Source organism: Mesocricetus auratus, unplaced genomic scaffold (genome assembly GCF_017639785.1).
Source record: "Mesocricetus auratus isolate SY011 unplaced genomic scaffold, BCM_Maur_2.0 Super-Scaffold_100021, whole genome shotgun sequence".
Lineage (NCBI taxonomy): Eukaryota > Metazoa > Chordata > Mammalia > Rodentia > Cricetidae > Mesocricetus > Mesocricetus auratus.
In genome coordinates, this window is record NW_024429202.1 from 7,881,182 (window position 1) to 7,896,236 (window position 15,055).

General features: G+C 44.9%; 1 long non-coding RNA gene and 1 pseudogene across 1 annotated transcript; one reads left to right on the forward strand and one right to left on the reverse strand.

Annotated features, from left to right (window-relative positions):
• Nucleotides 1-2,437: 2,437 nt before the first annotated feature.
• On the forward strand, nucleotides 2,438-13,642 carry LOC121133358. The gene is made up of 4 exons (XR_005870207.1): nucleotides 2,438-2,735; nucleotides 3,742-3,842; nucleotides 12,402-12,517; nucleotides 13,528-13,642. It is a non-coding gene; the product is annotated as an uncharacterized LOC121133358 (long non-coding RNA).
• On the reverse strand, nucleotides 12,400-12,525 carry LOC121133391 (annotated as a pseudogene).
• Nucleotides 13,643-15,055: the final 1,413 nt, after the last annotated feature.

Here is a 15,055-nt window from a genome sequence, read left to right on the forward strand (position 1 = left end):
CTCCTCTGAAGACCTTGTGCCTGAATCCAGACTATTTGTTCTTCTAAATGGAGAAACTTGGTAAGCTTTCCCATGACTGGATAACAGGAACTCCGGTTATTTGGCTTTTGGGGGATTGGACACTAAGCCACCCTCCCCTCAGAACCACCACTAGTTTAAGCCCATTTGAACTGGTTTTTAGTTTCAACTAGAAAAGCTCAAAGCTACTGTGAGTTTAATAGGTCGCCCACCATTCAGTCTTCGATTGGCTTCTCCAATGTAGAGTAAGATTTTTTTTTTTAGACAAACTGGTGTTTCAAGTGGGGTAGAATAGCTACCTAGGAGTTGAAGGAAATGCCTTCAACTCTTAACCTCAGAGTTATGAAAAAGCCTTGTTCTGAGTGAAAGTCAGAGGCAAGGAAAGGGAGATTCGGGATTCCCAGGAAACTCTAAGTGTGCTAAGAGTCAAGCAGCAGGCAGGCAGGCACCATCAGCCAGATGCGACGCAGCGACAAGACTGCTGTAACCCCCGCCTTAGAAGTCACCAAGATAGGACTTTACCTCTTTAGCTACGCTTTCCCGCGCCTCCCCCAGTTCTTTCCCAGGCCTCTAGAGCTCTAGAGAGCTTCCCAGCACCCCTTACCCCAGTTCCCTTTTTTCTTTTAGTTTACATAATGATCCCACTCCAGCAGAAAGTGACACCTTAGCAGGCGTCCAGAGCAAAGACAGAGCAGGGTTTTATAGCATGTGGAGACTCATGCCCACCCCTGCTCCCAAAGCATTCTGGGCGAGCAGCCCAGCCTCTGGTTTCTCATAGGTTCTCCTCTCCCTCAGTTAGCAGCTAGATCCCACCCCTATCCTTGCAAGTCACCAATAGCAGTAAAGCCAGCTGGATGGCCGGATCTACCACGCCCTCCAACGCCAACACCTGCTTCCCATATGTAGTCAGCCCTTAATTGAAACGCAGGTCAGCCTGTAATCATTAAACCAGGACGCTTTTCCCTGTGCTTCTGTGCACAGCTGGCGTGCCCCAAATCCCAGAATATCAGCGTTTCTCTCCTCATTTTATGCCTCTAGGCCTTGGGGAAGGGTTTCAGAGTATGGAGTTTAAGCAGCTGCAAGAGCTGTGTCAGCTAAGAAAATGTGAGTTACTTTTTTTCTAAGATACTGTTCCTGATAACTTGCTGTGATGATCCCAGGATTTCCTGCTTCTCCTTTGTGGGGTGGGGGTGGGGGTTTCTTTGGCCCCAAATAAACATTATTTCCTGGCAAGGGGACAGAGTTAAAGACAAGTGCCTACTACTTGATTCAGCACGCCTCTTCTCCACCGCCTCGGTGGAATGGTCCCGAGATGCGGGCGTCACATCACCAGTAGTGCTCTCGCATGGACCAGCTTAGGGACTTGGGCTCCCACGTGCTCCAAGGCTGCAAGGACACGACAGAGTGTGGGATGACCTTTTCCAGGAGTGTCAGCTTGGGAGGGTGGGCCACAGTGCCAAGGGACTTGGAAAATGAAGGGTGGCATCCAGTGTTCCATGACTGGTGGCGGGTGAACTTGACTAAAGCCTCCTTCCCTGGGGTCAGATGCTCCCAGGACACAAAAATGTGACCCTTAGGCACCAGGTGCTCGAGGTTGTCTGATAGTAACTTGGCAGCTGGGTCTGTGAGCACTGCTTCCTTTCTGCCAACTCACTCTGAGTGTCCTTCATTTTCCTAACTCCTGAACTCCTGCTGTGCCCCCAGTCAAGAATGCTGCTTATCTCCTCAAATGAAACCAAAGACTCTAAGGCTGAGGTGTGAAAATTTTGAGGAAGACCGCTCAACTCCGTGTGTTCATCACGGGGTGACATGAGACCCTGGAAGGCCACCTTGTCCTTGCTCCGTCAGGAGCTTGTCCCTGACTCTGCTCCATGCCGGCACCACTGGCAACTCCAAATAGCACCTGCTCTGTTTGGCTGCTCTCACTTTTTTTTTTTTTGGTTTTATGAGACAGGGTTTCTCTGTATTGTTTTGGAGGCTGTCGGTCCAGCCTGGTCTCGAACTCACAGAGACCTGCCTGCCTCTGCCTCCCGAGTGCTGGGATTAAAGGTGGCTGCTCTCACTTTTGTCTATGCCATTTTATAAGTTTCTAGAAGGCAAGATCTTTGCATGCTTCTAGAAACTTAGTTTTTAATTTTCCTGCGTGTGTGTGCTTCATGTGCATGTGCGTCTGTGCACTACGTGTGTGCCTGGTGCCTGAGGAGGTCGGCAGAGGGCATTGTGTGGCCTGGAACTAGAGTCACAGATGGCTGTGAGCTGCCAGGTGTTGGGAATCAAACTGGAAGAGACACAGGAAAGCAGTGGCTATTGTGATGGCTGCTGTTGGTTATCAGCTCGACTCCATCTGAAATCAACTGAAATCCAAATGACTGGGCACACCTGCAAGCCAGGTTTTCTTAATGACATCATTTGAAGCGCTGGACCAACTTCTAATTCCAGCCTTCAAGGTGGGGAGATCCATCTGTGGAACGGGCCACACTTTCTGCTGGCAGCCTACAGAGAGGACAAGGACGAAGGAAGCTCGCTCTCTGCCTGCCTGCTCTCACGCTTGCTAGCAAGTCCATTCTTTCACTGGCATCAGGGCCCACTTCTTGGGGATCCTGGCATACGCAGAGGGTCAGATGAGACATCATCCAGCCTTGTGGAGTGATTGGCTACTGCATCCTTGGACCTTCCATTGGTAGACATCTGTTGTTGAACTAGCTGAACCACAGCCTGTAAGTGATTCTAATAAATTCCCTTTCTATACATATATAGATTTCATTCCACAAGTTCTGTTCCTCTAGAGAATATTAATTAATACAGTGCTTTTGAAAATCCTTTGGTCTTTGCTTGTGGTGATAACATTGGACTAAGTCCTGGAATTCGCTGAGCTCCAGAAACAGCACAGCTTCATACAATTGGCTTAAAAGATCGGGAAGAGCAAATTGCTGGAGGGTGGAGTAAAAAGAGACTAGAATCAAGAACTAGTCATGTTTTCCCTTGTCCTGAGCCCTGTCCATCACAGCCATGAGTCAACTGGGCACTTGGGAGGTGTTTCAGTGCAGTAGGAAAACGTGCATTGCCAGTGGGCTTTGATTTCTCCACAGGAAAGTGCGAAGATTACTCACTCATGACCTCTTAACGAGCTAACCCACACAAAGCACGGGAATGATGGTCATGCAGTAATTCTTAACTTGTTCTGTAATTTCCTTGGTTAGGTAATACACAGTCACTAAAATTCAACTGCTAACATTTACTGTCCTGGTTAATTTTGTGTCCACTCAACACAAGCTAAAGTCATTTTGGAAGAGAGAACCTCAACTGAGAATGTCCCCACCAGATTGGCCTGTGCGTTTTCTTGACTGATGACTGATAGGGGAGACCCCAGCTCACTGTGTGGGGTGCTCCTCTCTGAGTAGCTAAAACTGTCCTCTTGGCCTCTCACCAGGCCTGGGATCAGTTCTAGGAGCTAGAGGGAGGTTGTGGTGGCTGCCTTCTCTGAGTAGCTAAGGTCTGAAAGTCAGGAGCTGGGCTGGGTGCTCAGGCTGACAGGCCCTGGGGTAAGCTCCCTGGTTACAGGTGACCCAGGTAGGGATGGCTGTGAGTACGTGCCCATCAAAGACCTAGAAAAATGCTGAGAGGCTGTTCCCCTCCCGTGATATAACAGATTCTGTACCTGGCAATGTCTTAAGTAGCAAAAGTCACTTACCCTAAAAGACGGTTTGGCTGTCACCCCTCTAGGAAGGCCTCCATGGTACCTGTCATGCACACACTGGTGCACCCTCCAGCTGAGCATCCTCTAGAGCCTCTTCTCTCCATGTACCAACTATCAACATTTCCCAGTGAGTAGCTGAATATAACAGTGTTTGGTAAAGGCAGCAATATCTGTATTAATTACTTCAGCACTTCCCATGATCCCTGGCACATAGTAGAGCTCCATAAATAACAGGGGACACAAAATGAATGTTTAATGCTGAGGGAGGATAGTGGGAGGGCGTGGGGTATGACAGGGCATGGGGGTGGCTGCATTACCTGCAGCCTGCTGAGATTCTGGGAGCCTCCAGGAATGGGGAACAGGCACCGATGGCTAAGCTGACTTTAGCAAGGCCCTGGTGCTGTTACGATTGGCATGACTCACACCACTCAGTAGTCCCATTGGCATGATTCACACCACTGGGTGCCCCATTGGCATGGTTTACTTGTAAAATGTTGTGCACTCTTATCTCTCTGGAACCGTAAGCCCAAATAAACTCTTCTTTCTGTAAATTGCCTTGGCCATAGAGTTTTTATCATAGCAATAGAAAAGTAACTAACACAAGGGTGAGAGCTGAGTCTTGCTTCCGACCCCGGGTTCTCTCTGCTTGATGACCCACTGAGATGTGAGCAAGACGCCTCATACTCCTGTTGCCATGCCGTGTCCACCGTGATGGACTGGGTTCCTTAGAACTGTGAGACAAAATAAACCGAGTGATGAGAAAAGTGTTGGGACCAGCCAACCTGCTCCAGTGTGCCTGAAGAGGGGAGTGAGGACTGAGGAAAAAAGACAAAAGTCAGACGATAGTCAGGAGGGCTCTCGGGGAATACTGCAGCATCCCCAAGTTTATTACTCGTAGCCCGTCTGCACCCCAAGCAACAGGGGAGGGCAAAAGACTTACCATGATACAAGGAACAAAAAAGTGTAATTACCTCCTTAATTCGCAAAACATTTAGTAACAATGCCCTAAGTCAGACATCCTGTTATTTGGTCTTGGCCAAACATCCTGTTGTTTAACCTTGAAGATCAATAATAGGTTTGAACTCTCAGACCTAAAGTCAAGATGGAACAGAGACAATACTGTGGGCTCCCACAGAAAAGTTACTGATACAGCCATATAATAGTTCCTAAAAGGGGTAATTACCGATGCCCAGAGGGACAAACAGGTATCCTAAGACCAGACCCAGCTGATCCCAACTCACTAGATGCTCACTCTGCCTAGGTTTTATCCATGGGCCCTTGAGGAGGAGAAGGGGTTGTAATCCCTACCCCATCACACACACACACACCACATGTTTTCTCTGGGGAAGAAAATCAAAAGGCCACAACTAAATGTAGGGAGAGGACCCTGGGAGGGGACTCATCACCTGATGGCTTCTACTCCAGTTTAATTATTTCGTTACTAATTAATGGGGTCATTACTGCATTTCAAAGAGAAAGAACTATGATTAAAGGTTAATGCCATTGTTGCAATGCATTCCACCTGAAATTACATAATAAAAATGTCTGGAGTGTTTAATTGAACCTATAAGTAACAATGTAATTACACTCAATGTATGTGCCTCTGTGTCTATTTGCTCCTCTCTGGGGTGCAGAGAGCCCCACCTGGGCCAGTTAAAGGAGAGCATGGAGATTTTCTAAAAACTTTCTCCAGCCCTCTAATCTCTGTTATGTTCACATCCCCAGGGATAAATGATAGGTGACCTGGCCACTGTACATCTGCACCTTCCCTTCTTCGGTGTAGCATGATTGTGCGTGCGTGTGTGCGTGCGTGCGTGTGTGTGTGTGTGTGTGTGTGTGTGTGTGTGTGGTGCATGCAGGTATGTGGGAGCCAGGGGAACACCTTGGCTGTGGTTCCTCAGATGTTGCCCATCTTGTTTTATTGACAGGCTTTCCTGCTGGCCTGGAGCTTGCTCATTCAGCTAGGCTGGCTGACTGGTCAACAGGGGCCAGGGACCAGCCTGTCTCTACGTCTACAGTGCTGGAACAAGCACACGCAGCAGCACCGGGCTGCTCTCCATGGCTCTGGGGATGGATCTCAGGTCCCCCACGCTTACCTTACCAATGAGCCGTCCCCCCACACCAGTGTGACAGGTTAGAACACTGTCAATACTTGCCACCTTCTGTGCTCTACGGGGACTTCACTAGCTCATGCCGTGCAATGGCGAGGCTTCAGGTGGCTTTATAGATTCCTTCAGCAATCTCTCCCATCCCTAGGAGAGACTTAATTTAAAACCACTAAAATCCCCATTATTTTAGTTAGCATTTGAGGCAGCCCAAGGAGCAAGAAAGTGCCTGTCTCATTGCCACAGCTGATACTGAGGTGAGAATGAATGGGAGTGAGTTAGTCTTTGTTTTAAAAAGGAGGCATTTCAAGAGAAGGAACAGTATTCGTGAAGGATAGGGGGTCATAAAGGAAAAACATTGGTTTGGAGAATCAGGGTCCCTTGGCAAATCTGATGTGACCAGGCATAGGCAGCCGCAACTTCCTCAGCCCCTCCTCCTCCTCCACTCCCAGTTACTTAGTTCTTAAAAGATGCTTTTTCCTTGCCATCATTTTTCTTTATTCTTTCTTGATAATACCCATTCTGATTGCGGTATCGTGGCATATCAAACTAGTTTCAATTTGCATTTCCTTAATGTTAAGGATAGTGAACATTTTTAAACAACAAATATAAAAGATAAAGACTATCACATTGAAGCTGGACAAGGCAAACCAACAGAAGGAAAAGAGCCCCCAGGAGAAGGCCCGAGAATAACACCCCCTCATTCACACACTCGGGAGCCCTTAAAAGTGAAAGCCATGCTGTGACAGAGGAATGGTGCAGACCATGTAGGTCCTGCGCTGGCTGCCTCAGTCGCTTTGAGATTATACGAGATTTGTGCATCTGATCTTAGAGGGCCCTGTCCTGGTGTCCTCCATCCCCTCTGCTTCCCACACTCCTTCTGCCTCCTCTTCTGTGGGCTTCTATGAGCTCTGAGGGGAGAGATTTCATGGAGTCATCACATTTAAACTGGCATGTTCCAAGTCTGTCTGTCTGCCTCTGAAATGTCTGGCTGTGTGTCCTGTATAACATAGTATCATCAATATTGTTACTTATTATTATTATAATCCCGTCAGTATTGGTTTAGCCCTAGGTCTCTGGCCTAGCCAGTCTCTGGTTCTTGATCACCCAATCAGTGTCAGGTATGGGTTTCATCTGTGGAGTGGGACTTAAGTCAAAGCAGACATTGGTTAACTATTCCCACAAGTTTGTGCCACCATTGCACTAGTGTATGTGCAGGCAGGACAGATTGTAGATGAGTTTTGTGGCTGGGTTAGAGTTTGTTTCCTTTGTGGTAGACTGCAGAGAACCTTCCCATACCAAAGACACCAGAACATTGGGGTGAAGGCTCTATGTAGGCACCAGGTCCGCTGACCTCCCCGTGTTCAATGAGTTGGTGCTGTCCTCAGCAATGGGGCCTTGATGTCATGTTGTGGAGACCAACCTGTTGTCTTTGCAGCAGGCTGAGTTGTTTGGGATTTCCAAGAGACCCACTTGACTATCATCTCAATTGGAAGCAACCCAATACCAGTACTGGAAGCTTCACTTGGTGACAAGAGATGACCAGTGGGGACTTGTTTCCCTTGTTATTTGGAGACTTCATTAGGATCCCAATACTCAGGCATTTTAGGAAGTTCCCACTGCACTAGGGGAAGTTTCTCCCCTTCCCAGCTGATGATCCCATTCTTATTCCCTGCTCTATCCACCCATAAAATCATTCTATTTCCCCCTCCAATGGAGATCCATGCTTCACCCCAGTCCCTTCCTCTATACCTAACCTCTTTGGGTCTATGGTGTGTAGCTTAGTTATTATTTCTTTAATGGCTAATATCCACATATAACTGAATACCTACCATATTTATCTTTCTGGATATGGGTTATCTCACTCAGGATGAGTGAAAATTTCATGATGCCAATTTTTAACAGTTGAATAATGCTCCATTGTGTAAATGTACCACATTTTCTTTATCCTTTCTTCTGTTGAGGGACATCTGGGTTGCTTCCAAGTTCTAGATAATATGAATACAGCATCAATGAACACGGTTGAGAATGTGTCATTGTGGTAGGATAAAACATCCTTTAGGTATGTGCCCAAGACTGGGATAGCTGTGTCTTGAGGTAGACAGACTCCCATCTTTCTGAGGAAACACCAAACAGATTTCCACAGTGCCTGTACAAGTTTGCATTCCCACCAGCAATGGAGAAGTGTTCTCCTTTACTCCACATCCTCTCCAACAAGAGCTGTCACTTGTGTTAATGATCTTAACCATTCTGATAGGTGTAAAATGGAATCTCAAAGTAGTTTTGATTTGCACTTCTCTGCTGGCTAAGGATATTGAAGATTTCTTTAAGTGATTCTCAGCCATTTGAGTTTCGTCTATTAATAATTCTCTGCTTAGATTTGTACCACATTTTTAATTGGGTTATTTGTTCTCCTGATACATAGTGTCTTGAGTTCTTTACATATTTTGTATATTAGTCCTCTATTGACTATGGATTAAAAAAAAACTTTTCCCATCTGTAGGCTGCTACTTTGTCCAATGACAGTGTCTCTTGCCTTATAGAAGCCTTTGACTGTTCTGAGGCCCTGTTTATTAATTGTTGATCTTAGTGTCTGTGCTAAGTGTTCTGTTCAGAAAGTATTTTCCTGTGCCAATGAATAGTTCAGGTGAAAAAAACATCTCTCTTTTCTATAGGTTGTATATCTGGTTTTATGCTGAAGTCTTTGATCCATTTGAAGTTGAGTTTAGTGCAGGGTGATAAATATGGATCTATTTGTATTTGTTTATATACAACTGTCCAGTTTGACCAGCACTGTTCATTGAAGATGCTGCCTTTTTTCTTGTGTGTATTTCTGCCTTTTTCAACAAAAAATTATGCTCCCACTGGTGTGTGGATTTATGTCTGGATCTTCAGTTTGATTCCATTCATCAACCTGTCCTTTTCTATGCCAATACAATGATTTTATTACAATAACTCTATAGTACAACTTGAAATTGGAATGGTGAAATCGCCAGTAGTTTTTTTTTTAATTCAGGATTGTATTAGCTAAGCAGTTTTTGTGTTTCTATATGTAGCTGAGAATTGCCCACTCAAGATCTATGAAAAAATCATGTTGGAATCTTGTTGGGGATGGCATTGAATCTGTAGATCACTTTCGGTAGGATGGCTACTATGTTAATCCTACTGATCCATGAATGTGGGACATCTTTCCATCTTCTGATACCTTCACTTTTTTCTTCAAAGTCTTGAAATTTTTATTCATACAAGTCTTCCACTTGCTTGGTTATAGTTACCCAAAGATATTATATTATTTGAAGCTATTGTGAAAGGTGTTGTTTGCCTGATTTCTTTCTCTGTTCATTTGTCATTTGTATATAGGAGGGCTACTGATTTTTGTCAGTTAATTTTGTGTTCCAGTTGCTTTGCTAAAAGTGTTTATCAATGTAGGAATTCCCTAGTAGAATTTTTAGGGTAAGTCATATATATCATATCATCTGGAAATAAAGATAACTTTGACTTCTTCCTTTCCAATTTGTAGCCACTTGATCTCTTCCAGTTGTCTTATTGCTCTAGCTAAGGCTTCAAGTACTATACTGAACAGGTATGGAGAGAATGAACAACCTTGTCTTGTTCCTGATTTTAATGGAGCTGCAGTAAACTGCCTCTATTATGTTGAGGCATATCCCTTGTGTCCCTAATCTTGCCAGGACTTTTATCATGAGGTGGTGTTGGATTTTGTCAAAGGCCTTTTCTGCATCTAATGTGATGATCATGTGGGGGTTTTTATTTCAGTTGGTTATATGGTAGATTATGCTTACTGATTTTCATTATTGAACCATGAATTTATAAGCTTTCTGTTGTTTCTCTTGTTGTTGGTATTCAGTTTTAACCCATGGTGGTCAGATAGGATTCAGGGAGTTATTTCAATTTTCTTGTATTTGTTGAGCCTGGTTTCATGTCTGAGTATGTGATCGATTTTGGAGAAAGTTCCATGAGTCGCAGAAGAAAATGGTATATTTTTTTGTGTTATGGTGAAACATTTTGTAAACATCTATTGAGTTTCATTTGGTTTATAATTTCTGTTAGCTCTAGCATTTCTCTGTTTAAGTTTTTGTGTAGATGACCTGTCTATTGGTGATAGAGGGGTACCGAAGTCTTCCACTATCAGTGTGTGTCAATATGTGATTTAAGCTGTAGTAGTGTTTCTCTTACAAACTTGTGCTCTTGTGTTTGGTGCATAGATGTTAAGAATTGAAATATCCTATTGGTTGATTTTTCCTTTGAGTATGTAATGTGCTTCCCTATCTCTTCTGATTAGTTTTGGCTTGAAGTATTTTTTTTAGATATTAAAACAGTTGAACAAGCTGGCTTCTTGGGTCCATTTACTTGAAATATCTTTATTCACCCCTTCAACCTGAGGTAATGTCTATCTTTGATGTTAAGGCATGTTTCTTGGATGTAGCAGAAGGATGGCTACTGTTTTCCTATCCATTCTGTTAGTCTGTGTCTTTGGAGGGAGGAAATTGAGACCATTAATATAGAGAGATAACAATGACTAATGATTGTTGATTCTTGTTATATTGTTGGTGGTGGCGGTGGCGGCAGCAGTGGCTGTGTGTGTGTGTGTGTGTGTGTGTGTGAGAGAGAGAGAGAGAGAGAGAGAGAGAGAGAGAGAGAGAGAGAGAGTGAGTGTGTGTGTTTCCCTTCTAATTTTTCTGATCTGAGCTGTGCTTTCATGCGTATTCCGTTTTCATGCTTGTAGTTAGACTCCTTAGGTTGGGCTAGAGTTTTCCTTCTAGCACTTTCTGTAGGGTTGGATTTGTAGATACCTATTGCTTAAATTTGACTTTATCATGCTATATCTTATTTTCTACATCTGTGGTGAATGAAATTTTTTCTGGGTGTAGTAATCTGGGCTGGCATCTGTTGTCTGAGTCTGTAGCATGTCTATCCAAGCCCTTTTGATTTTCAGTCTCCATTGAGAAGTCAGGTGTAATTCTAATAGGTCTGCATTTATACATTATTCTGTCTTTCCCCCTTGTAGTTTTTAATGTTCTTTGTCTGTACATTAAGTGTTTTATGATTACATGCCAAGGGGACTTTTTTCTTGCTCAATTGTTTGATATTCTTTATGTCTCTTGTACCTTTACAGGCATCTCCTTCTTTAGGTTAGAGACTTCTATGGTTTTCATAAAAATATTTTCTGGGCCTTTGGACTAGGTTTCTTATCTTTTCTCTAATTCTGTTATTCTTAGATTTGGTCTTTTCATAATGTCACAGATTTCCTGAATGTTTTGTGCCAGAAGTTTTTAGATTCAACATATATTTTGACCAGTGTATCCATTTCTTCTATTGTATCTTTGATGCCTGAGATTTTTTCTTCCATCTCTTGTATTCTGTTGGTGAATATCTCCTGTGTAGTTCCTGTTCAAATTCCTAAATCTTTCATTTCCAGAATTCCCTCTGTTTGGGTTTCCTTTATTGTTTCTACTTCCATTTTCAGGTCCTGAACAGATTTATTCATTTCCTTCCACTATTTCTTTGTGTTTTCCTGGATTTCTGTGGAACCTCCAATTGTGGCGCCAGCGCCACAAGCAACTCCAAGGTATCAGGAAAAGAGAGACCAGACGTACAAACTGTTTGAACTAAGAGAATGCATGTGTTGCCTTTATTGCCAGGAGAGTGTGTATGTGTGTGTCTTCATTGCAAGTGCTAAGAGGTCTCCCTCTTGTAAGAGGGAGGACCTTTATATACAGGTTTACAGCACAGTGGAAAAACCCCAGGTAGAAGAGATCGTTGTTTTCCTCCTGCTAGATGTTGATGTCAGAGGGTCAAGGCCAGGGCAATAAGCCAGGACTAGAAAACAGAAAGCACTTGGACTGGAAAACAAGTTGCCCTTGTAGGCTGACCAGCAACTCACAGAGACCCCATGGGGCTGGGGCCCAACAGATTTCTTTCAGGGGTTTATTCATTTCCTCTTTAAGGACCTGCATCCTCTTCATACAGACTGTGTTAAGGTTTTTTTTCTTGCTTTTCAGCTATGTTGGAATATTCAGGCCTGCTGCGGTAGAATAGCTGGGCTCTAGTGGAGACATGTGGCCTGGGATGTTACTATGTTCCTGTGCTCATGTCTGGGCAGCTGGGATTCAGGTGAACATAGCTCTAGTGCTGATTTCTGGGTTAGTTGTTGTTCGGTGGATGTGTGTGTGTGTGTGCCTGTGTGCATGCATGTGTGTGCGTGCGCGTGCATGTATGTGAGTGCATTTTGTGTGTGCATGTGTGCACATGCATGTGTGTCTGTGTGTGAGCATGCATGTGTGTGCATGCATGTTTGTGCGTGTGTGTGCATGTATGTGCATATGTACACATGAATGTGTGTGTGCACTTGAGGACACGTGCAGGGGGAGGATGACACATGCACACAGATTATACAGCTAGCCATAGATGCTGTGTGTTCATGATCGCAGGGGCCACATCAGGCCAGGAGACAATGTTTCCCTCTGGTCCTTTCCTCCCTCACTCCAACCCTCTCTCCCTCCCTCCAACCCTCTCTCTCTCCCTCTTCCTCCCTCTCCCTTCCTTCCCTTCATTTATTTTAGGGGAGAGCACAATGCAGTCCTCACTACATCAAATTGTGCAGTCAAGTTTCCTGCATTTGCGGAAATCTCAGGGGTCAGCACATCCAGAGTGCAATGGATAAGTCTTACCCTGCCAGGTAAGTGTGTGGGCTCTCACAGTCCTCCTGCCCCCTTCTGTGATGCTCCCTTTGTAAAGGGATTATCGGTGCCTTGTTCAGGTCAGAACACTCCATGAACACTTCTCAGAATGCTGACCAGTTATGAGTTTCTGCATCAACTGTCACGCTCTGAAAAAGCTTTCTGGGGGACAGTGAAATGGCTCAGCAGTTGCTGTTTTCAGAGAGAACCACAGTTTAGTTCCCAGCACCTAGGTCAGGTAGCCTGTAACTCTAGCTCCAGAGGATCTGATGCCCTCTTCTGGCCTGCATGGAAACTACATATACATACACAAGTAAAAAGCAAAATAAACTTTCTAAAAAGTTTCTCTGATCAAAGATGAAACACACACTGAGAAGCAGTTTGATTCCATGTCTGTCACGCAAAAGCAATCTTTTCAAAGATGTCTTTGAGAAGTCAATGCAATCTTTGTGATTATAAATTATTATTTGGTATATATTCCTGCCCACTTTAAACAAGAGTTTCTTCAAAAACGGCTAACCTAGGATGACTGGGTGTGGTTTGTCTTTGTTTTTAGTAGATCTGCTTCTGTGGGTAAATGAATCTGAGAGATTAGACTCATGTATGCCCTTGGCTTCTCTTTACCTCTGTCTATATATACAGTATTCTAGAGTTCCCCATAGAGAACTCTAGTTTTTCCCTATGCAACGAAGAAGCTTTTCTCCCCAAATAGTGGTTTTGTTTGGGGCACTCATCTTTATTCTAAATTTGGTCAGCTGGCCCGACTTCCCGGGCATCAGCAGTACCCCTGAGGTCCTGTGGGAGGCTTAGCCAGCCTCTCTAGCTCACTGGGCAATCACATCCCTTTGTAATGAGCACTTACATGTTTTGGCCCACAATCCCCCAGTTTCACCCTTGAGTTCCTCTACTCCTCTCTGGTGAATGCCATCTGCTCCTGGTGATTTATCTACATTTAGTTTGTCAATTAAGTAGAAAATCACTTGCACATCTACTGCCCTGTTGGTTTCAGAACAGTCTGGAAGAGGGACCACTATAGCATCACATACGAACGCAGAACCTGAGCTTCTTGAAGAAACCTCGGTCTCTATATCAGATTCACTGATTAAAGCAACAATGATAGAGCACCTACTATATATTTTCCAGAATATTCTGTTGTGGAATAATCTTTTGTATGCTGTGAGGATGCTTCACTCTGATTGGTTTAATAAAAAGCTGAATGTCCAATAGCAAGGCAGAGAGATAGAGAACAAGAAAGACAGCAGGAAGAGAGTAATAGCCACGAGCCACATGGCAGCACATGCACTAATAGAAATGGGCTAATTTAGGTTATGAGCAAGGAGGAACAAGCCTAAGCTATAGGCCAAGCTTTCATAATTAATAAGAAGTCTCCACATCATTACTGGGGAGCTGATGGTCCCGTTGAACAATTTGCCTACAATATTCTTAAGAAGGAAGGATTAGGTGGGGAGACAGGAAGGAAAGATGGGAGTGACTGAGGGCAATATGGAGAGTGTAAGGAAGGGAACTGGGGTGAGCGGTGTCTAGGAGAAATGGTGAATGGGAGAGAGGGAAAGTAGGAAGACTACGGCCCTGGTTAGAGTGAAGGGTGAGGAAGAGATGCAAACAGCTGCCCGGAGTCTCAGATGCTCTTTGTTCTTTCTGTGTTGATCTTCCTGGCACTCGTCTTGGAGAGCAGGTACCGGTGACACTGTGTGGGCTTGCTCTGCCCTGAAATCACTATTACCCCAAGACAGACATCTGTGGACCAATCAGATGCTTCTCTCTAAGCCCGTGGTTCTCAGCCTTCCTGATGCTGTGACCCTTTAACACATGTTGTGGTGACCCCAAACCATAAAATTACTTCTTGCTACTTCATAGCTGTGATTTTGCTACTGCTGTGAATCATAGTAAGAATATCAGATATGCAGGACAGCTGATATGTGGCCCCCGTGGGAGTCGCAACCCACAGTTGAGAACCACTGCTCTAGAGTCTGCCTCTCAGAAGGGCGGCAGAAACCACTGGTCCCCTGTGAAAGGAGATCTAGATTGAGCCCGTGGTCTGCAGCAGGGGAGTGGGAAGGAAGGGGCGTGGGGGAAGTGCCGCATAGGGAGAGGCTAGGAATTGAACAGAAGTCTCCCAGGGCTGGAGAGGCGGCTCTGCGGTAAAGCGCTGCCCCTGCAGCCACCAAGCCTGAGGACCTGACTTTAATCCCCAGGACCTGTGTGGTGGTCGCAGAGCACTGACGTCAGAAATCTGACGTCCACATGTGTGCCATGGCTCACACATGCAAGCCCACACACACACACACATGCACGCACGCATGCACGCACACACACACACATGCACACACACGCACACATGCGCACACGCACACACACACACACATGCACGCACGCACGCACGCACAAACACATAAAAAATAAGAAAATGGATTTGTTCTTAAAAATCATCTGTGATGACCCATGCCTGGGATTTTAGTGCTGGGGAGGTGGACACAGGAGGGGATCCCTGGGCCTATGCGAAGGTCTGTTGCTGT